This window comes from Simochromis diagramma, unplaced genomic scaffold (genome assembly GCF_900408965.1).
Source record: "Simochromis diagramma unplaced genomic scaffold, fSimDia1.1 OVJJ01000387.1, whole genome shotgun sequence".
In the NCBI taxonomy this organism is placed as follows: domain Eukaryota; kingdom Metazoa; phylum Chordata; class Actinopteri; order Cichliformes; family Cichlidae; genus Simochromis; species Simochromis diagramma.
In genome coordinates, this window is record NW_024387152.1 from 4,892,974 (window position 1) to 4,917,124 (window position 24,151).

General features: G+C 39.9%; 1 protein-coding gene across 3 annotated transcripts in view; it reads left to right on the forward strand.

The window, feature by feature from the left end:
* Positions 1-493: 493 nt before the first annotated feature.
* Positions 494-24,151, forward strand: part of casz1 (castor zinc finger 1) — a 167,471-nt gene continuing 143,813 nt past the window's right edge. Inside the window, exons 1-2 of one of the 3 annotated variants that reach the window (XM_040047814.1) lie at positions 494-651; positions 2,229-2,285. The gene's annotated coding sequence lies outside the window, so the exon portion shown is untranslated. Of the gene's footprint in view, positions 652-2,228; positions 2,286-7,425; positions 10,116-24,151 lie in introns of those variants that run through there. The other 2 variants (XM_040047813.1, XM_040047815.1) reach the window with 2 other exon arrangements.

Here is a 24,151-nt window from a genome sequence, read left to right on the forward strand (position 1 = left end):
CTATGAAGGCAAAAGGGTGTACAACTACTACTACTACTAGGTAGGTACTAAAAAGGTGTACCAAATAAAGTGTCTGCTAAGTGTAAGTCAATACAAGTTAAGTTGTAAGTTAATGCAAACAGATTGCCAGATAAATGTTAATACCATAATATTCATGTACAAACACACACACACACACACTATAATTCGGATTCTTTCCCCCTCAGCTAGCTTCATATCATAAAACACTTTGGTAGCTATTTGGTATTTAAGGGCAATATTTAAATTCCAGTTCCTCTTCATTAAACGTTAGGCGCAGATTGTAGTTTTTAATTGCTTTATATATTTTTAATAACCACAATACACTGAAAGAGTTAACTGTTATCAAGTCGTCAAGGGAGACTATCCTAAACTCCAGTTCAGGTTTTCCGATCAACACCTGCTAACCGAGAAATTCAATTAAGGGCTCCTCTTCCCACTTGGAGCCGGTCTCCAGGGCAGATCTTCCGGCCAACTCGCCCTGTAAGAAATTAGAAAATGCTACAATAAAACCTGAAAAAACTGAAAAAAAATGTGGGAACTTTAATAATGAAAGCTCTCACACCGGCCACCGTAAGCACACTCACACCTCCCCTGAGTTGGAAGTCACCGAGAGACAGCGAAGTAGCACAGGTAAGAGTTTTCCTTTTGCTCTCAACTATACAGCACACGCTCATTTCATCTCCAAAACATATCACCCCGCGCTGAAAAGGACATCAAAGTGTCCCCAGCTCCAGCGAGGACACCAACAAATAGCATTATCAAGCGGTATTTAACGTCGTAGAAGCGATACTGTAGGATAGAGAGTTGATGTGAGGACTGTAAACACGGTGCGAGCAGCAGCCTCGGTTACAGCGGCAGCGCCGACAGCAACAGCGGCAGGTCTGGAGCGACTCCACACAGTCCGACTGAACCTACTGTACCTTTGAAAATGACGGCGAGGGGTCCGGGCTTTCCTTAAAATCTGCTAGTTCACACAGCGGTCTCATTTTAAACCGTCTAAAGAAGATAAGGAAACTGCAAGCAAGCAAAAGCCAGCCCCCGTTTCAAAGTTGAGACAGAAAGGTGTAACTTTTTCCTCCCCATAAGTTTGTACTTTTTCTTTTTTTATTGCCCAGTCAAGGTGAGCTCGAGTCCTCCCTTCCTCAAAATATAAAAAGAGGACTGCGTGAAAACAGAACTGACACGCGCTATTTTTTTTTTAATATTTAATCAGCAGTTTTGGACGTACACGCTATCATAGGCTGTTCCTGTTAGTTTGCACTTATCCAAAAGTGCAACAATGAGAAAAACCCCAACAAAACATAACAAAAAAGGCACAAAAGAGCGACTTCATCGCCGAAAGTCCCGCTTTTAAAGTCGAGAAAAACTTAGTGAAACTCCTTGGCTGCCCCTAAACAGGTAGTAGCCTTCACACAGTATCATTTACTGTAAATAGAGGAACTGCTATAAATGCAATCAATATTCAAAGCCTGAATTGCGGAAGTTCTGCTTTTGAAGTTTGGCTGTGAATGACTTATTTTTTTTTTCTTTTCTGTATATTGCATGGGTAAAAAGGTTAATTGGGGCCGTAGTGTCTGATCTTAGTCACAACTGAAACCTGCAAAGTGCATCACCCCATCAGACCTTTTCTACTTATTAATAATTATTGTTTGACATTGTAAGGCTTCTTACCGATAATGTAGTTTCAGCTTTTGGCAGGTCTGACACCACACACCACTAAACTATATTTGCTATGGTAAATATGATGCAGTTCCTGCTCTCAGTGACTGCATGGGCTTTCTGACTTCCACTTACTGTCGAACAAACAATCTGTTTTAAAACACTGCGTGTGTTTGGTTAGTTGTGATCTCTACAAAACACCACTGTGATGTGAGATTTAATTTAACATGGTTTTGTAAAGGGTCACTGTTTGTTCTCTTGCGCATTTATAGATGTCTTTGCTGTGTGCTTGCCACTGTGTTTGTTATTGTTCTCAGGGATGATGAGGAGGACAGGAATAGATCACTGGCACTTTAAACCCGGAGTTCTCATATTCTCGCCGGATCTTTCTCCTTTGCTAATTATTGTGTTGTTTTCAGAGCAAATATGTCATATCCATGGCGACCAGGCAGGTTTATTGTCTCTCCCGTGCAATAGCACAAAAGTAATTAATTACCCCCCCCCCTCCCCCTTTTTTTCCTCTCTCCCTCCTGTCTTTGGTTAAACAGATCATTCAAGGAAAGCCATCTTCTATATTAAAAATGCCACTGATAGTACAACACAAGGTAAACATGAAAAGTTTTTTTCTTCCCAGGTTTTTTTATCCTTTGATTTTGTGTGTGTGTGTGTGTGTGTGTGTCCCACAGATCACTAGTAGATGAAATAATTTCATCATGTGAAGAGATGCATTATGCACACAGTGTGTGCTTTTGAGGTATTTTCCATAATACCCTCATGATGCAGCAGCTGTGCAGCCTAACTGTTGCAGATGTATTCATGCATGCAGAGCAAGCACACACTTGGCACTTAAACAAGGCAAGCTTAAAAAACACATGCTTAGACATGAAATTACATAGCATTTTGCGTGTTTTGAGTACCAGTCATTAGCCGGTCTATATGCGAGTTCGCTTTACTGATGTCTCCTGTTTTATGAGCATACCAAAAATAAAAACCAACAGCAGGTGACACTACAGAGTACAGCAGTTCACCTCGGTCCATCGCAGGGCTAAGGTAAAATAGCTTTTGTACATTCTGTGCAAAGAAGAGCTGCAAAGTGATCAGCTGAAGCCGTTTCCAACTCTTCCGCCCCGTGTGCTCCCTCGGTGCCGCTCTCAAGTGTAACGGCATGTGCCTGCTGTCTGGAGGTCCATCTTTAGCTGGACACCAGCCAGCCTTCACTGTCAGGCCGGTGGCGCAGGTTCTCATCTGTCTTCGGCATTGAAGAGACACTGCAATATCCATATGTCAAACATACTGCCCTTCCTTCCCTGCTTCTCTTTCGCTCTCCTCTCTGCCAGAGAGGTAGGCAGAGATGATAGTTGAGATGATAACTGTCCATTTGTGCGGTTTTAATTGAAAATTCGCTTTGTGTGCTTAGTTCAGTATTTATGGATGCGGTGGGCCTTTCGTTTCGGGTTCTCCGTCTCTAAAATGGACTTGAAATGTTGCCTGTAGTGCTGAACCCTTGGTTCACTAAAATGGTTGAGAATCTCATTAGTTAATCAGTGTGCGATGCCTCCAAGATTCTTATTGCTTGCAGCTCTATCAGTCAGTGAAATGCCTCATGTCTCATAAGTACCCATCTGCATCTGTCAAGGGGTGTGTAAAATTAAACCCATGTGTATTCCTCTTCTGTATGACCTTGGCTGTGGACCTCGGGTCTTTGATGTCAAATAAGCATCTGTAATCCCAGGCTGCATTCGACAGGCTTCAGGAGCTATTACTTTTGTTTCCCCGGCACCTAAGCTTTATCAATTGCCCACAGTGTAATGATTTTTGTATACATATTCACACTACCACAACCATAGTGTTTTCCTTGTAAAAATACGCTGCCTTCAACACATACTCTTACACCGGCACAAATAGCACACATGTTTTTTTAATCATCATTATTGTTTTTATTTTAGTGCTGAGGAAATGTCCTTTTTGCATGCTTGATCAGCCAGTAGAGAAATCCAATATAATGGAGGTTCAAGGTGAATTGCATCCCGTGCATCTCCCCCCCCCCCCCACCCCACTCGACTGAAGGAATATTCTAAAGCAAAATAAACAAATCACGCAGACAACAGTAATATAGGGTTGATTTTGAAGGCATGAAATAAGTATCGATTAAATCCTGCAGTTCATAGATGAAAATGGCCTTTTTGGTAATTTGTCCTGGCTCCTTTCAATACGATGGAGAAAGAGGGAGAGAGGCATGGACTGGGGAAAAGAGAGAGACTGCAGAAAGGGTGGAGAGCTGGAGCAGAAAAAAGCACAAGACGAGTGAACAGTGAGGAAGAGAAAGACAGAGAGAAGAAGAGCCTTCACAGAGTTGAGAAAGGGACAAGCTGCCCCTTTCCGAGCTCATTATCATTCTTAATAAGTCTTAAGGAAAGAAGGAGCATTGAGTGTAAATGCACGGTAATCCTTACACTGGCCAAGGTTAGTAGGGACGTCAGCACATGCGCACCGTTCCCAGCTGGCCACTTTGGGACAGGGAGGGGACCAGAGGAGCACAGTTAAGGATAGATGTTCAAGGAGAAAGTGAGGACGTTTAGACAGTGCATAAAGGTTAGGGCCTTTCCCCCAGCCTGTAGCTTTCCAGTACCTGCACCACCTGGCAATTAATGAGTAAACAGTTCTGCATCAGACTTAAAACAGCAGTGTTTGGGCGCTAAGACTTGGCGTAGGCTGGAATCTTTCCCAAAAAGAACAGTTAAAAGGTGACCAATTTAAAAATTCAAGTGGAATACCTTCTGCTTTGGGGTTCACGTCTATATTTGATCTCAGTGTAACTGTTGATTGCACTGCCTGCCTAATTCACTGTTCTTTGGGTGTGGTCCAGAAACAGGCATTATGATGAATTAGATGAACTGGTGACCAATTAACTCATTTAACAAATTGCCAGCCACTTGTAGGGGTTGTTCAACCACACTGCTTTAATGGAAATCCAATGCAGTATTTATTTATATACTGTACCAAGTTTACAGTCCAGTGTTCTGTCACCCTATACATTATAGAGTGTTAGTAATATTAAAGTATTCCTTTTCATTAATCAAATCAGTTGTGAGACATGTCTGGCACATTAATCTTAGTCCACATTAGGCCACACAAGAAGGTGATTTTTATACTCGGATTAATTAGCACAGAGAGTGTTTTCCTTACTGTTGCATTAGCAAAAAATGTGGCAAGACCCATTACCAGAATGTAATGACATTGACAAATTGAATGAAGGACATTAAAATGTCTGAAAAGACTTTCTAAGTCACCACTGCATCTAATAAGATTTAAAAAAAGCTCAACCAGTATGAACAAATGTCACTGATCTATGCAGTACATTCAGTAGTTTTTGCGCAAACGTTATCATCCAGCTCAAATTGAGCACCAAACTGCAATAACTCAATCAGGCCAGCCAAGAACTGTAGACACACCTGTGAGTCATGGCGCAGGGCAGTAGTGCATCTAAATCGAGGCCCTAGCGTTAGCTCTGAGCGCTTGGAAAGCAGAATAAAGGGGAAAAGCAGCAGCAAGAGCAGACAACAAATTGGTAATTAAATTAAGTACTCAACGGCACTCGCCTTTCTTCATTGCTTCACTCAACAACGTAACAACAGCCTTACTGCACATGTGTAAGTGACTCAGTCTAACTTAGTGGGTTTATTGTGGGAAGTGAGTCTCTCCTGCTTTGTGAGAGAAGGAGCTGTCGCTACAGAACAGTGAATCCCATGAGCCATGCAGTCTGTAGATAAGCTCATGCTGCACTATAGTAGTTACTGAAAGTCTTTCACTGAAGAGGAAGAGTTTTTGATGGGATATCAGTTCTCATTTTTAAATATGGTTATTGTCAGTGCTGGTATATTGCGACAGCCCTGTCAGCTGCTTGTGATGTGACAGAATTGGTCTCTGACCATAAATGTGTAAAACTGTCATAAAAAAATGGGAACAGATTTTATTTCCTCAGCTAAAGTAACTAATCAAGAATAGTATTTAGGTGTCATAGGAATCTTCAGTAATTATTTTAAATTTGGATTCAGAATTGATCATCAATTCAAAAATATTTTTATGACATAATTTATAAAAACTGCATTTATAAAAATGTTTAAATTATGATCGCTTGAAAGCATGTTGTCTGCTCCTAAACCTGGCTAAGCAGATTTTAGTCCTTAAATCTGCCAGTGATTGAAAATGATAGTAAAAATTTAACAGAGAAAATGAAACAAATCACCAACTGAAAAGCAGAACAAAGTGCAAAACACTTGCAGTGGTGTCTTTCAGAACACGCCTTCTTTGAAGAATGACTGCAAACACAATATCCTTTCTGGCCCTGACATGTGGCCCTACCTCTTTGTTTTGTGCAGTATTTAGTATTTCATAATGCTAAAACAAATTAAAAGTTACCAAACCGTCATTAACAGCACAGCGAGACAAGGTTTTGTTCCTAGCAATTTTAAGCATGCTGAGGTAATTGCATTCCTTAAAAGAACCCCCCAAATAATCTTGATTGGGGTTTGATTTTGAAATTGATTCAAATGTATTAGACAAAGATGTATAATGTCCATTCAAATCCTTATAATGCAAATTGAACTCAAAAATAAGCAAGAGAGACTCAAAAGAACTTAATTGAAACTGCTCTTTTAAAGATCTATAATGGTCTTTTAATAGCAGCTGTTGTAGGGCATTGCTCTGTGCTCAGAATGCTTTATCTCACTTCTGCCTTTGATAGTGTTGGTCATAATATTTTACTTAATATGCTTAAGTTTTTGGCTGGTTTTGGCTCTGTATTAGATCGGTTTTCCTCCTAATTATCTGGAACTTTGTTGGTTAAGCTGAGCAAGTGCTCCCCTACCACTGCTTCCCTAATTTTTGGGGTTCCACAAGGATCAATCCTTGGTCCGTTATCATTTTCTTTCTACATTCTTCCGTCAGCTAGCATCATTCAGCCTTTTGATTACATTTCTTATCACCTTTATGCTGATGACATTAAGCTGTATATATCTTTTAAGCTTCGCCAACTGGATAGGCTGTCCACTCCAGTTGATTGTTTATCCTGGATTAGTGACTGGCTTTCCAACAATTACCTTGTTTTAAATTCCAGTAAGGCTGAGACCATGATTATAGCTCCTCCTGAACTACATCCAAAAATCAGTCAAGTGCTTGCTTCCTTCTGCTCATCTGAGAAGTCCAGTGCTCCTAATCTCAGTGTGATATTTGAGTCTTCTCTGGGTTTTGAGTCAAATGTAAAATCTGTCTCACGTTCTTGCTTCTTTCATTTATGGAAATTTCTAAATTGCGAGCCATAGTCTCCCCATCTGAAATGAAGAAAATTATTACTGCATTTTTGTTGTTGCACCTAGATTACTGTAAATGCCCTGTTTATGGGCTTAGATAAATTGTCTCTTTCAGGCCTCCAAGCTATACAAAATCCAGCAGCCAAACTATTAACGCATTCTAGTAAGTGAGCTCACATTATTTGTATTTATATTCTATACATTGGCTTCCAGTAGGTTTTTAGATTTGTTTTAAAAGCTTTCACTTCAGCTATCGTCAGCTCACTCTGTGACTCTTTTAAAAAGCAGTTGAAAACCTTTCTGTTCAACCCGACCTTGTTGACATTCTTTTGTTATTACTGTTTTTATTGGCAATTTCTTCATCTGTTGCCTGTTAAACATCGTTTTGTACTGGTGTTTGCTGTGTTTTAACTTTCTATTATAGTTTATGTTATTTCTGTTATAGTGTTTTGTGATTACTCCTAGTTTTTATTTATTGCATTTTACAATGACTATATGTCTGTGAAAAGACACCTTTACTCGCTAAAGGTCTGTATTTCTAAAATGATCATTGAGGCTCTCTAATAGGGCTGCATGACCACCACCACCTGAACAAGCAGCCTTATGTGGTAGTTTGGAGAATAACTCTTGTTTGTCAATGCTGGTTTTTATTGTTGGATTCAGCAGTTTTCTTTTTGTGAATGTGACGTTACAGGTTAGAAAACAAACAAAAACGTTTTTGGCATCTGTTAATTCTTTTAAAAAGCACAAGATTACAATTGCGATTTTTTTCCCCCCCTTATCTTTTCATACATCCAACAGTTTACTAACAACAAATGGCGTACTTAATCAGATTTCTCGCTGAAGAAGTTCACAAAGTGTTCAGCAACTTGAGACAAGAGTGAACATCAGCTATTTATGGAAATAAACTTCTAGATTAACATGCGAAATAAAGCGTCCTTTGTCTTTGTTTATTTTCTAGGTATTTTTAACTTGAAGGTGCCAAACTGTTCTTTGAATGAATGTGGTTTAGTAAGAACGCAGCTGGATAGATAGTCACTTGTAACACGTTAAGAAGTGAGTAAACTTTTAATGAAAACTACAGTAGGTTTACAAGAAACCGTTGATCAGTCACAAACCCTACAGTGCTGTTTCCACAGGCTAAAGGTAGAAAAGTCACCAGCATCAGTAAGTAGGCAAATTTCACTGGCTGACTGGCCACATTGCATCCCTGTGCATGTGTGGCTGCACTGAGTGGGGATTTTTGCCCTCACAGCCAACATAGAGCACTGTTTATTTGCAGTTTATACGTAAGAAACAGTTCAATAAACTGCACTTTTCATGAATAATTGCAAGAGTTATTTGGGCACGGTCAAGTTAAGATAACAAATATTATTCACAATTGTATCATTGCATCGGCTGTTTTTATGTGGAACTGGGATTCTCGGTCTGTGTCTGTGGCCAACTTTTCGCGTTCTGCGTCACATTTAAGCAGGTCTGTTAAAACCTGGGCGCTATTTTCCCATTTCCAATTGCAAAGAAAGTGGTCAGATACTGAGTTTTATCAGAAGTCGCGAAACTTTGTTATCCAGTCTCACGTGGCAGTTCCATCTGGGTCATACGATGGTTAGGCCTAGCTGACATTAGGCAAAGCATAGGGTGCCAGTCTATTACAGACACAACAATAAGCATTGGTGTCCACATTCACAACTACTTTCAATTTAAGGTCACCACTGAACCCTACATCCATGTCTTTGAAAACAGGGACCGGAAGAGCATAAAACTTAAAGAACGTCCTTAGCTAAGCAACAGGTCTGAACCCCGAATATCCTTGTCATGAGTCACTGGTGCTAACCACAAGTGTTTGTGCCAACATTGTGAAAAAGATCCCTATAGAAACTGGTATTATTTTACTTAAGGGGAAGTCCCACTGCAAAATGAGAGTTTGAGAGAGCTGTTTAGAAATCTGAGTATTACACAGTTGGAGTATGGAGCGTATAGATTACAGATATAGTTTTCTCTATAACTGTAGTACAAAGAAAACAAATCTTAACAGAGTGCAGAAGTTGTGGCTAGTTGTGTTACAAGAGCATGAAAACATGGCTGCCTGTACACAGCGTCTTGGTGACAATAATATTTCAGTTACCATTTCAGCCAGGACGTCTGCTGGCTGTGAAATCAAAGAAATCCGTTGCTTGATTTTCATGAGAAACTGCAGACAGAGAGATAACGTTGTTTCTGTGTAAAGTTATCTTCTTGACTTAGCATCAGTAAATGTAAAAGCATGGCGGGATAATGTCAAAAACAATCTTAGAGTATCTATTTGACCCTGTCAGTGGTGAAAACAAGCACTTTTATCTTGTCACAGACTGCTGCAGTTGAGTTGAGGATTACATCGGAGACATTGCGTTCTTGCATCACGTTGGACCAATTCTTAATTTTTGTGCCATTAATTATTTGAAAAATGAAGCTCCTATTTAAAAATAATGACATTTTTCTTTAAGATTGTTACGTAAGGTACTCCTTATGTTCCCTGCGCATTTAAATCTTGATGATAATTCCGCAGATTTTCATGGGAATGTTTTGGCTTTAGTTGCCCAAGTAGGGGAAATAAGTGAAACAAGCACATGAAATCGGAGCTGATGGTGTAGAATGGGTGTAACCTTTTGTCCTCTTTTGTCTTGCACAGTGTAATGCCATCTCTGTGCCTTTCTGTCATGTAAAAATGATTTACAAAGAGACAGATGTTCTCAGACCTTTGCTCATGAACCTACACGTTTAGTTCTATTTTTTGCCCTTTTAAAGGTTAGGCAGTGAAACGCGCTCCCTGCAACATGTCGGCCTCTTTTGATTGCTTTGATGTTGTTTGCTCTGCTCCACAGTGTGCTGAGCTCCCCTTATAGTGGACTAAAAAACCCATTACGTTACATAGAGAAGAAGCTTGGAGGAACATGTTTTCTTTACCATTCTCCCAGTGCGTTTGCATTTTAGTTTGCAAGGTTGGCAAACTCCTCCTTTACTGCCCCCTTCCCAGGCGCCAACCCTTCGACACCCTCAAGGAAGCCTTGGGAGGCAGAGAGCCATCGCCATGGTGATGTGAACACAGATCCCCCACACACCGGTCCATTGTGACTGGCGTGCGTTAAGGTGAGAGAACAAAATGTCACAGCAACAGGTTTTTTTGTATGTTTTTGTTTTTGCCTCAATTCCCAGTGGAAATGCACTCAGATCCATGTAACCCGTCACACTGGATGGACTGCTACAGGGACTGTGGGAGTTAGGCAAACAGGCTGATTGGGGAAATGAATGGATTGGTATCAAAGTAGACTATAATAAGTGCGTTTGTTTGTTTTCCTTCCTTCTGTAATGTTTAGCATCAGGGTAAAAACGCAAAAGCAGAGCCAGGGAGGAAGTTTCATTGTTTTTATCGGAATAAATGTGTTTGCAAATTCTCCAAATGGGCACAATCTGAAGGGAAATCTGCAGGGTTTTTAATTATATAACAATAATTTATAATAAAAACACGCAATTGAAAAGCAGAATTTTGTTTAATTAGCTTCAGTGCTGAAAAAGTTGTTTCATACCGAGGTATTTCAATTTGCCTCAAATTTTATTCAGTTTAGTAGTATTTTGAAAAACAAAACTGAATAAATTAACCTTGGGAAAAAAAAGGCTTCCCCCTCTCTCTGACTTCTATACAAACACTTTTCGCTGTGAACAAATTGAAGTCCTGCTGGGGCCTTCGCAATAAAGTAAAATGATTAAATTGCATGGGATCTGCTCCTTGGATTGAAGTGCACAGTTTTCCTGTCAGATTTGTGGTAAATATAAAAAGCAGTAAATATCAGTCTCTTGAAGACCCTTGGGATCCCGGGGTCTAACGTCCTCCACGCTTCACTGTACTTCTGCCATAATAGCAATTCTGATCACCTCATGATGCCCTTTGAGCCATCATTTTACTTTGACCTTTGACCTGTCTTGAGGAAGGCTATTGGTTGCCGGCCTCGGGGAAGGAACGGTCATATAGATGATGTGTCACTGAAAATGTGGAGCAGATTTTGCCCTCAACCCTGAAGAAGATGTGGGCTGTGTACTATGACAGGTCCAGGGTTGCCCTCAGTCCCAGAGGTTGGGAGGGTGGGGTCAGGCTGAGCCAGAGGACACAAAGGTGACTTCAAACACACAACCCTAGCGTCTGGTGTAATGTCTAGGCCTGCTGCCCTCTGCTAAGGGTAATACCACCCCATGGCTCCTGTGGCATCAAATGCTAAAGTTATTGTCTTCTCTCAGAATATCCACATATGCATTATATACATACAGTAGAGCTGTTTTGTTTTGGAGTCAGGGCCAGTATGCAGTGCATACCGCAGCTCCCCCGATAACCTGTTTTATTATGCAAGAACCTGAAGTCTCATTAATATTTGTTGATATGTAGCTATAGCAGTCAGGTCTTTTCATGCCAAGTCTGTAAGATGCTGTCATCTCTGTTCCCCGAGCAGATGCAAAGGTGCAGGTCCTGAGAGATTCTTTTATGTTTGGAGACCTCTCCTTGCTCCTTTGACTGCGACCTCAACCACAGCGCAGCTCTGTCTCAATCAGCTCTCTGCTGTAATCCCACTTCAGAATTCCTCTTGGCTAAGCGAGTAAATAAATTTTTCAGCATTTATTAGAATACAGCTTGCCAGAAGGGACTCCTCTCTCCTCTCCTATTGCTGCTCCAGTAATTAGCAAATTGATTAGGAGAACTTCAACACACCTCCTTGGCTCTTATCTCCCCATTCTAGGACAATATTGCTGTGCCATGGGACAGCGTAAATATTTTAAGGGAAACCCTCAGTGATTCTCATTAAATGGCTGTGGGGCAGAGCAGCTGTCTCCTGCTGAAGGTCCCAGCCAATTTTCTAAACTATGATTAAAGAAAAGTTTTGGATTATTTAAACATGCTGTGTCCTGTGGGTTTTTGTTTTTTTTCCCAGTCCCACTGACGACCTCCGATTCCCCCACCCGTCTGTGCCAGGACTCCTCCTCTCCCTTTGGATCTATTAGTTTGAAATCGTTTGGGTGATGACTCTTTGAAAGCTGTGGTCATTCTGGGATGCCGCGTTCAAATGCAATGTAACAAAGACCTCTCTTTTATGCACAAATGCTAATTAAAATTTTTACCCCCCATCCCCGAGCTGCAGAGGGAAAGACTTGGTAGCAATTTGGCAGATAATCAAATTGCATTTTAAATGGAGCCGTTTAAAGATGACTAGGGTCTGCTCACAGGAAGACACAGTGGCGCAAATTAAGCTCGAATAAGCTGCCATGTGCACCAAGGAACAATACAAGGAAATTCATGCAACAATACCATAATGCATTTATGTTGTTAGACAACATGCAATGTTTCATTTATGTTTTCTTTAATTAGTTAGATTTGTTTTCTTAGGCAGGAATTCTGTCTTTCTTGTAATTATTGTTATTTCCCTCTTGTTCACTGACATTTTTACATAATGTGTACTTGCAATATGACCAATTGCTGCAAAAATGCTAATAAGACATGATTTGTTAATGGATGTTGTACCTAGGAAAAAAATGTTCTTAATTTTAGATTTTCAGCCTGACAGAAATGGCAAACTGGGTGGAAAATGCTGTCAACACCTATGTTTGTCTAGAAAATATGCGCTTAGAAGCTGTCCCCTCACATTTGGTATACATCATTAAGTTCTTCGTGGCCAATCAAACTGTCTGTTCTCACAGCATTCCAGTACATATTAGTGACATCTCGTTAGCAGAAAACAGAAAACTGACACAAAAAATTTGGGAAACAGGCCTGAATTGTTTATCTCTCAGAATAAGTTAAAAGTGTGATTCTCATGAAATGATAGAATCAGATCAAACGTGCGGCTCCCAAATCCTCGCTCATCCTCGCCTTTTGTGTGCCTGAAAAACTGAAGGCACCAAATGATCTGCTTAGTTTTCAACACTACTCATTTCAGAGGCCATCTTTCCTGTAAAGTTAGCCATTCATCACAAGACCAATACAGCCATCACAGTGCTTCATATCCATAAAACCCCATTATGGACAGCACAACAAGTGATGCTTGACTTGTAAGTTTAAAGGGTTCTTAATTGGCTGTGATTTGCTGGCTGTACAGCAGTGACTGGAAGTGGCATAATGATCCTCTGTGGATGATACATTACTTTTCTGCCAAATTAATGCACCTTAATGCGGGATGTATTCATACTCCTCTCTTTTATTATTAGTCCTTTATTTATCCACGTAAAAAATCTCATTGAGATTAAAAATCTCAGTTTCAAGAGAGACCTGGCAGCATGGCAACAAAAGTCAAAATACACATACCACATAAGTATATAACATTTAAAACAAATACAATATCCCATACCAACATGTGTAAAATATACAATAACAGATCAAATTAAGAGTACATTAAAAACAATCACACTAAGTAAAAGAGTTATTCTCTCGTTCCTTTAAGACAGACTTAAACTCTCCCAAGGTAACCAATTCTGATAATTTCAGTTCCTTCTGCAGATTATTCCAGGAAGCAGGGGCAGCGTATTTAAAAGCCCTTTTCCCCCAATTTTGTTCTGATTTTTGGGACAATCAATTGTATGATATTGAGACAACGAAGGCTGTATTGGTTGTGGTTTTTACACATATAAACACATAAATAAGATGGAACCAGCCCAAGGAGAGATTTATAGATAAACATCAACCAATGGGAGAGTGCGAATATGCAAAGATGGACATTTAGCAGCAGCATACAAAGAACAATGATGTACATGATTTCCATAGCCAGTAATAAAACGTAAAGCACAATGGTACACAGTATCCAACCTCTTTAGGTAGTGGGCAGGTGCATTCATAAAAAGCAGGTCACCATAATCCAATAAAGGTAAAAAAGTTGCATGAATCAAGTGTTTTCTCACTTGGAGGGAGAAACAGGATTGATTTCTAAAAAAGTAATCTAGTTTTAGTTTTAACTTCGACACAAGCCTTTGAATGTGAGTTTTAAATGACAAATTCTGATCTTTAATGATCCCTAGATACTTGTAAGATGTGACCATTTCAGTTCCTTGAATTGTTTTAATCTTAGGAGACGTAGCTAACAACTCTTTGCCATTTGAGAATAACATGAACTTGGATTTCTCTGGATTTAACACCAACTTAAGTTAAATGGGACTGAACTACATCGAAGGCAGACTGCAGAAATTGCAGGGTTTGTGCTACTGAAGGGGATGAACAATAAATAATTGTATCATCTGCATAAAGATGAAATGCTGCATTTGACAAATTATCACAAAGGTTGTTTATGTAAAGAGAAAATAGCAATGGCCCTAATATGGAGCCCTGCGGAACTCCTTTGGATACTGGGAGAAAAGCGGAAGAAGACACACTGTTTTCTTGCTGACAAGTAATTTGAAAACCAACTAAGTATTTAAGTATTTAAGCCTTCATCTGGGCATCATAACAAATGGACATAACAATGTCTTTGACCTGCACGCTGCAGGTTTCAAATGAGTAGATGAAATGTTGACCTCTGCCACTTTCGCTAAAGTAAGTCCCTTGAGTTGTTTTACAGTGATTCGCCAATGAATTTCATGTTTTCGCTTTAGACTTGTGGTTGAAGGCCATGAAATACCAAAGCAGCTCATCTGTAAAGTTTTTTAATTCATTATTACAGCTTATTTTCAGCATTGTGGACCACTCCCAAAAAGCCCAGGGGAAACCAGAGTGCAACACAGAAAAATGACTCCCCCGCTCCCAATGAAGGACCAAAGCTAAATACCATAAGTACTTTAGGCTGTTCTCAAAAAGCAGTTCAACTTAGATAGATAGATAGATAGATAGATAGATAGATAGATAGATAAGCATTTAGCAAACCACAAGTTAACCATTAACTCTGACTTAAACTTAAATCTTAGCTATGGGTCTAAAGATCCCAAACGAGCCACCATCTGTTATCTGGTGACAAGTAAGGAGTCCACGTAAGATTTCTTACATACTAAACAATTCATTAGAGATAACTTAACCAAGAAAAAAACATCGGCTACATGCACACATATAATATTCTGACTGAAATCCTTCTGATTAAAGACGTTGATGCAGCTGTTAACATTCCAGATGTGCAAAGGTAATAGCATGCATTTGTCCACATCGGCATCAATCGCATCTTTTTAGTTTGATGAGCTGCCTGCAGATGGATGTCTTTAATGTTGCCTTTAATAGAAGCTTAATACAAAGTTTCTCTTAATACAAACTTAAGAGTTTGTATTAGAGAAACTCTCAAATTCAACTCAGAGGTTGTCATGTGGTTTTTTGGAGGAGGTGGAGTTCATACATGCCCGTGGGTTTAAGATGGAGGGGATGCACCAAAAGATTTCAGAGCAGAAGGAATGTGCATGAAAAACGCAGCCAGAAAATCCAGTTAAGTAGATTACGTGGTTCAGATTTTTTTTTTAATGCTCATACAAAAGTTTTAACCTCTCCACTGCAACCAGTCTGAATTTAATTTTAGGCCTCATTATAACGATTATACATGGAGTTTTTTTTAACTTATGCTTTGTTTTTTTCCTTTTGAAGATTTCCCAAAATCCCCTTTGTTTTTGTAAACATGCCTGTTTTTGTGCTTAAAAAAAATTAAAAGCACGCAAGAGTTGTATTGTTTTGTAAATGCCGTAGAACTCCGATTGGAGCCACACAATTCCTCTCTTCTGATGTTGATTGACAAACATTGTTGCAAACTTAATGGCACAAGAGGGATTTAATTGATCAACTGAATGACTGATCATAAAACTGCAGTCAATATTTGGCTGCAGCCTTATTTCCCTCTGAGCAGCAGTGTACCAGGATGTCTGAGATGTATGGTTAGACACACAGTGATGGCAAAACACATATTTACACTTCTTCTCTCACTGAGCGTGATGATGTTGCTCCTGTTTGCCGTACAGTAAATAATATCCCACGCTGTTAAAATGAGCAGCCTTAGTGTATTTATTCAGTTGGAGCAAAGGGTATTGGTTAAAGCTGACCAACTTTTGAGTAGTTGGGATGGAAATCTCTCTAATTACTATACTGTGTGGATCCTCCGGTCCCCGTCCCTCGGATGGTATTAAAAAGTCTCTTTTATTTATAGAAGTAAAATTTTAGCTTCAGAGACAATAGGTTCTGTTTTACGGTACAGCAGACTTTATCTTTTTAATAAAAATTCCTGACTTGGTGAAAGTTTAATTAATAAGGGACTTAAAGCTAAGGGAATGAGCAAGGGAGTTGGGTCTTTAAGGGGCTACTTATTTTTCCATCTGGGCTATCCTCCAAAAAAACTGTCAATTAGTGCGTTAAGCTGAAGAGACAAAAAACGTCATTAGTTCTTGCAAAAAGAATAATGGGTTTTAAATGTTTTGCTTCAGGGGCAGGCCAAAAGCACAGTGAGCCTTATGTATTTTCATTTACTTCCTGCAATTATCAAGGTTTGAAGGAGGGATTTATTGTTCTAAGGTACATTACTGAGAAAGCAGACACAGTTTGTTGCTTTCCTCACTAAGTGTGTGCCTTAATTGCCTGAAATAAGACAAAATTCATTTTTTCCCCCTTTATAATTTTCCCTGCTGAATTGCTGTGCTAAATAGTATTGTCACTGAGGAAAGCTGGATGTCGCTGTAAAAATGTGAGAGATGGATTATTTGATAATCCACCGAGTTGGTTAAGAAAATAGGCACTTCCAAACCTTCGCGTGGCATTAAGCCAGCCGTGCTGTAGTGCAGGGGCAGGCTGTTATTTGGCCTAAAGTAGTCCAATCAGTTTTTGTTTTTTCAATTTGGCTCCTGTGAATAAATTCATAAATAAATGAATCAAACTCAACAACAGGTGAAGTTTAATACTTACACCTAAACAAAGTTGGGTTGATTATTTTGTTCACTGGCATCATTTATATCATCTTTTGATTTAGTTTAAAGTTAAAAGAGTGTTTCAAGACATTGTTTCAGAGTGTGTTCATTATTTTGTTATTCCTTTTTTCATCTTCAAGTTCTACTTTCATCCACTAAGGTCACCTGGAATCCAGCCGGGTCCTTTTTGTAATGAACTTTCTGCCTTGCAGATGGCCATTAGAAACGTTTTTTGTTTTATATATGTAGGTAGGAAGTGTGACATTGGCGCTTAAATGAGGCTTACATAACTGGTCAAAGAGCAGAGGGGTTGAGGCACTGAGCCCAAAATATGTCATTGACTTGTGCCACACACAACAGGAGATGGCTTTTGCATCACAGTGTGAGTGCTAGTAAATGATTGGTTACAGGAGATCCTCCAGTAAATTAATTGTTTCCACTTCATGGTTAAGTATGTGCTACTCTTCCAAATCGAGTGCTGGTACTTGGTTATTACACTTTAATAGCTCGCTTGCCAAACTAACGATATATTACTCCATGTGCTGGCTCAGATCAGAGAAGATGAATTGGCTATTAATTAGAGTTGCACTGAGAGGGCACAGGGGAGAGACTACTCATAGCCTTGCAATCAGTGTCAACGGGGGCCCTTTTCTGACTGGGACAGCCGGGGCAGGCCCAGGTCACCGAGTCTTATGGTGAAACCCGCTGAATCCGGTGGAAGAAGCGGCATCAAAGATGGCCATCGTGCTGTCTGCTTAAACAAAAACAGGAGAGCGCGAGCAGCTGAGCAGCTGCAATTTCATCTGATCGCTTTTAGTTAGGAGTGCGGATGGAATCGCAGAGATACGTGGGAGGTGGTTTGGCTCTGTGAGGTTCCTTAACAAAAGGCTCACGTCCGAAGGACTTTGAATTAGAAAGTTATGGAGGAAATATTTGACGGGCTGAGATGATTTGTGGGGAATATTATTGTTTGGCTCACTTTTCTTGTGCAGCCTTTGAATTAGCCCTTTTATCACAATTAATTAAGCTTGCCTATAGGAGATGTTCCATCTTGAGCTCATCCACACAGGATAAATAAGTCAAAGCAGTAGGATATATGTCCTTTTATTGGCTGACTTGATCTCCGAGGCATCTGTAGTGGGGGGGAAGCTGTCTCTGTGGTGCGACTTTGTGGAAGAGTCTTTGCCATCATTCACTTTGAATGCTCCTTTTATGACTAGTTTTTTTAAAAACCTCTTTTTTTAATGCAAGGTATCAGGAGTTATGGCCTGTCCATGCAAATTAGGAAATTTTGACAGTTTGTTATTCATGACGTCGCCTTTTTAAACACTTAAAGCTAATAAATTTCACTGTGACAGGCTGCTCCAAAATTGCCACTAAATATTATTAAATATTTTAACAAGTTCCTTGTAAATATGCCTTAAATGTTTGAACGATGGGCAGGAAGAAAAATGGCTTTGCATCAACTTATTAGAGGCTATAAAAGTGGCAGTGATTTATCATGGATGTGGAACAACTCAGGCCATCTTTTTTTCTTTCCTTTTTTTTTTTGTTTTGCTTGTTCTGTTGGCTTGCTTTGTTCTGGTGTGCACGTTAAAGAGAGTAACATCGTATTAAAAGCCTGCGCTTTTCATGAGTCGTGAAAATGTTAGAAGCAGAAACTGTTACGGCGTAGTCCTTGAAAGACAGAATGATGTATGGCAACAGCATTTTAAAGTTTTTAAAGCTTTTTATAGCCATTAGCAGTTCTACGTTTTGTGATGTGGCTGGCTCTAACAGTGTGTTTATGGAGAAATCCATCCGACGTGTTATTTCACCCACTCAGGCTTTCTAATTATTTTCTTTGATTATTCGTGTCACTGTTTAAAGAGACTAAATGTTGGCAACAGCGAAATGCTACGTCTCTGCCAGCCAACATACCTGTCACACTTTTAAAAGAAAGAAACTAAATTCTGTCTGTTGTCTGTTTTCCAGCTTGTAGACGAACTGTACAGTAGTAATTTTCTCTGGTATTATGTGCCAGAATTGATTTGACTCTCTTTAATTATCTTTAATCTTTTAATTACAAATTCAAGCGACAAAGTTTGGTTGAACGGTTTAAAAACGGGTTGAGATGTGAGGCAGTCTCGTGGTTTGTGGTGCACCTTTCTGTTGGTTAGGGTTCAAGCTTTTGGGGGCAAATCAGGGTCATTTAGAGTAACAGGTTACAGAGGATTTGTTATTTACACTGAATATATGCAGCAGCCGGCTTTTTTCTTCATTGTTTCGCAACTTAAAGCAGATTCTTTATGTTTTAAATTTCAGTTATGATCGAGTTCAACGTTATGTTATTTATTAACTCTTCAGAAATGATTCCAGCCAGGGATCACAAAGGAAGAGAAGAACAATTTAAATCATCACTTGGCACTAAATTATAACACACATAAACATTTAGTGAAAACACTTCTATATTGAAAAGGGCTGACTGTGCAGTTACAGTGCTTCAGCATCATTGTTACTGGGATAAAAGAGCTACCAAAATAAAAAAAAGCCTAGTTCACATTTCTGTATGTGAACATCTGCTTCCGTAAGTCTTTCAGAGTTTGGCTGTTTGGTTGTGATTTGCCTTATTTTGGAACTGAAGCACCAAAGCTGTGCGCAAACTTTCGAGCTGTGTGTTACGGCTTATTGACACTGCAACGGTTTAATTGCAGATGTGAGGTAAAAAGCCGTCGCTGAGGTTTCATTGGTTGTGTGCGCTTATGTTCTCTTGCTGCCTTTGTTTTTTCTCGTGCTCCTTTTGGGATAATTAGACATAAAGAAGGCAATCACGGGTCATATAATCTACACACCACTTACTGTTCTGGTTAGGAGCCACTGCACTATTCTACAAATCTCAGTGCTGTCTGCGCACATCACTCTTGCCCGTTAGTACGACGTGACGGCTGCCATGTCAGCAACATGGCACATCTCTGTTCTCTCTCTCGCTTGAACCCTCTGTGAGTTTTCCCTTGGGTTGGCAGAAAACGAGTGCCCCCCTCCTCCATGTCTGAGTGGCTATAACCTTGCCACCAGCTTGTGTTTGCGTGTCTTTGTTTTTTCTTTCCAACTCTAAAGACTTGAACAATGATGACTCAAGCCATGCAGAGTACACCACAGGGAAAATTCAGTGGGAATAAAAATAACAAGTGGATTTTTGACTGCGGTAAGATGTGAGCATGCTGGCACTGGGCTAAAAGCCTGAGCAGATTTTGCCCCCCCCCCCTCGACCGTCGCACACACCACACACACACCCCCAGTTCATTAGATTAGGCTGTCTCGTGTTCAGGAAGTGCTGAAAGGCACTGCAGATTGTATCTCCACAAAATGCTGTCCTTACGTCCAGAGACAGTTGCCAGTCCCAGTCTTTGAAATTCCAAAGTAGTTCTCAATCCAGTTAACGTCCGATATTGCGGTCGTGTCTTTGTGCTCCCCCTGCTGCTGAGGTTTCTTATTAGGAGGGTTAACTATGAGGATGCTGGTGTGTTGGTATTTCTGCGGTCGCTCATCTGCGCACCGCACATGAAGGTCTCTAAATTATTTACTTTCCTGACATCACCATATGGTGCTGTAACTTGTTTGTCTTGGAGCATAGAGGAGAAATGCAAGACATAGACAGATTTACTTCTTGCATGAATACATAGGAGACCCTCTTCAAACAATGCCTGTTTTTTGTTATTTCTTTTGCTGGGTGGGCTTTGTTGATGCAATTGTGTGCAACGCGCTACGAGAGTTCTCCTCTCATCTACTTGAGAGAAAAGCGATAATAAACATAATTGGGCCAAAATATGGAGATGTTTCAAAGAGAAGACCAGAGGCTGCCGACACTGGTCTGCAGCGGATGGGGCAACTGAGCAAGAAGCTTGAAAGGCCTTGGAAAAATTGGGTCCTGATCTTCTTTGAAATGCCACAATTAATTGCTATGCGTTGTCCCCAATGCACGGATGATTAAATGTGCTCCTAAACTGCCCTGATTTGTGGGGGCACCTTGCCGATTTTATTTGCCACTGTTAACATTTTCATTCCTGCATTATGCATGGTGCTGTGGGGCAAGGAAGTGCTGCAAACAAATGGCCTGAGGGATCGGTGTAAACACATCGTGCCATAAGAGGGAGAAGACTAACAGTTCAGCACAGCCTCCCTCAGCCAGTCTTCACTGACAAACTAGACAGCCCCTCTGGCAGCTTTGCTGTACTCTAACAGATCAGTGTAAGTGCGACTGTGAATGTCGGTCAATTCAGATACTTAAACTTGCCGACTGAAAATTAGCTAAAGAATATGTGAAAACTGTTCAAGCAGGGCTGAGATTTGATGCATGGGAACACGTTCTTCTGTATCTTTATTAATCGACAATGAATGCATGTCTGATAGAATATTTCTGTCTAACTAATTGAATATGATCCCTCCTCCTTCATAGGCTGAGGTCACTTTCACTAGTTAATTCTGACAGGCAAAGCAATGTGGTGCTGGTTGCTTTGTGTTAAGGGATTTTAATTCCTCATTGCAATAATCAGTGAGTGATGGAAGCCCTAGCGTTATATGAAGGCATGCCAAATGACATGTGCTCCCTTTTGAACATGAAACACTACAGAGCAGAAATATGAATTTTCACATTAGCTGCATATTAACTCACTGATTAGGATTTACTTGATGTGAGATCTTGGCTGTTAGAAGTGCAACGCTGCACACAAGGCCTGTCTGAGTTGTCAGCTGTCATGGCATTGGACCAGAGCCTTACACTTGGCAGATCTCCACCCTCTCACCTCCGGCTGACAATGCAAATACAGGCAAACGATGTGTAGCTGCTGGACAGCACTGTATACCCTCATCCAATTCCTTATGGATAAAAAAACTTTGAGTCAGACGCTGATCACTAAAATGATCCTTTTCACTATGACAGCCTGTTGTTTTGACACTGGAGTCAGTTTTTTATATCACGTCATAAACGAGTCCATACTCTAAAGTTCCTACAAGCGTAGGGAGTTTTTTTTTTAACCTAGTCCCTTGTCATCAAAAAGTAACTAATGCACAAGTCAGTGGAAAGAGGGCAGATATTGTTTTTTATGGCGTGACCTTTGAGGCATTATTATTTTTTTGATGAATAACTGTTTACTCTGAAAGCGGGCATTAAACAAGTTTTTCTTAAGTTTTGCAGTCATTGTCCCTGACACAAATGGCAAAACAAAAACACCTCATCCTGTTCATGAAGCCTGTTGACAGTGGAAATAGAAAGTCTGTTTAAGTGGACTCGAGGGTAGTGTTAAATACACGGTAACCAGTTCATTAGGGTGCCTTTCGGAGCATGAAAAATGACCTTTTCCCTTGTAATCGTAGGCTGAGTTCATAGATAGTTGACTGGAACGAGAGCATACTGTATGTTGACAAGGATCACTGGAAACAATTAGCATTGCGTCTCACGAGCCAATCTGGAAGCGGCTCTGTTTTCACTTTATTCACACCTTTTGCTCCAACACCCGTCTGATTTCATTATGTGGAAAAAGGTTAGACAAATAACAAAATACGTTACTATAATATTTTTTTTTTTAAATCAAGTGCACTGAAGTTCATTGAGCTCTGTTTGCTTTGGCCTCATATTCTTTCTAGAGGGTCACAGCTGGGTTGGGTAATTTCTTGGACCAATTAAAGATTTCTTTTCAAGTTTCTCTTCTGCAAAATATTTATTTGTCAAGTACTTTGTGGCATATAATTAACTGAGCAATATAATCAGCTGTCTCTTCTCGTTCTGCTGACGGACTCCCGCTCCACCGTCTTGGACTGTAGCTGGCAGTGGTGAGCACAACAAAGACGACCATGTGATTCCTCATTCGTTGCTGGAGTGAATGAGCAATCTTGTGTTCAGTCTTGCCGCCTGCGACAGAACATTTGACACACTTGGCTGAGACATTTTGGATCTAGCAGAAGTTGCACTTGCAAGTCAATGTAGAGCAAATGCTTATTCTTTGTTTTAGGGTATGCTAACCCACCTGCTGGGAGGTTACTATGCTAATATGGTTTATATCTTTGATGAGGCTTGACACACACACACAAGTTACACTGTAAAAACACTAATCTCTAATACACTAAACCAAATGGCTAAAAAACTAAATGCACTTTATAGTCTCTTTAGATATTTTTGTTTCTTGCAGTTCTAGATTGCAATCATCATCAGAAATTCCCGTCTCTGTAGTGTTTTGATAAAGCAAATGTGGTTAAAAGACTGAAAATATTTAAGGTATCTGCAAATGTGATGCACATCTGTCAAACAGCCCAAGGGTGAAAACCAGCACATAAGAAGGCAACAAATGCTGATCCGGGACTTCTCTGCGGCAAAATAAAATATGGCTCAAGTTTTCATTAAGGTGCTATTGATTAGCTTTTCCTGGCAATGAATTATGGATGACATTAAATAAAAGGGAAAATATTTTTATGACTTTGCTTAGGCCATGCCAGATTCCCCCTTTGCCTCTTGTATGCTCGCCCTGACAGGCATTTTGTTTTCTCTCAAATTCTTGTGGCTTTTGTGAGACCTAGACCAAGTTAAAAAAAAAAGAAAGAAGCTATTTCACTTTGATTACCTTTTCCATTTTAGATATGTGTAAAATGATTAGGATTGCAGACTTCACAAAAGGGTCAAAAATTTGTCAAATTAAAAATGTTTAAAATCTCAAACTCCTAAAGGTCTAATCAGCTCTCTCTTTGTAAAAAAAAAAACCTCATTTAAAATGTAAAAAAAATAAGTAGAATTGCATAAAAACAATTCAAAGTTGCCACAGTTCCTTTACATGCTCAGTTGTTATTGAAAACAGTTATTTTTTATGAGAGTTTCTCTGCTGTTTCTGATTATTCTTGTTTTCTTGTGTTCCAAGGATGCTAACTGTACCTTCAGATAGTCATTGCTACTATGAAGTCTTTGCATAATAATTCCTGTAAAATTATTTTCTTGATAGGATATCTTGAACTACTAAGTGAGAGGTGACAGAATGCTTTCTGATTATTGGGTCTGTAAAGAAAACAAATGCAGAAATTATTAGACAATCCTGTATGATTGAAAATCTTTATTTAGCTGTTACAGTGCACTCTCACAAATGTCGCTGCACTCCTAAGCTGCCTTAGGCCCGAATCCCACTAGGCATGGCTGCTTTGTGTGACACCAGCATAATCCTTCCAGTTCATCCCAGTGCACGTACAGTGAATTTCAGGAGCAGCACCGGCACTCCTTTGCACTACTAAAACTCTGTGCTGAACTTTTTTAGTTTTTTCTGTTGGAGCTGCAC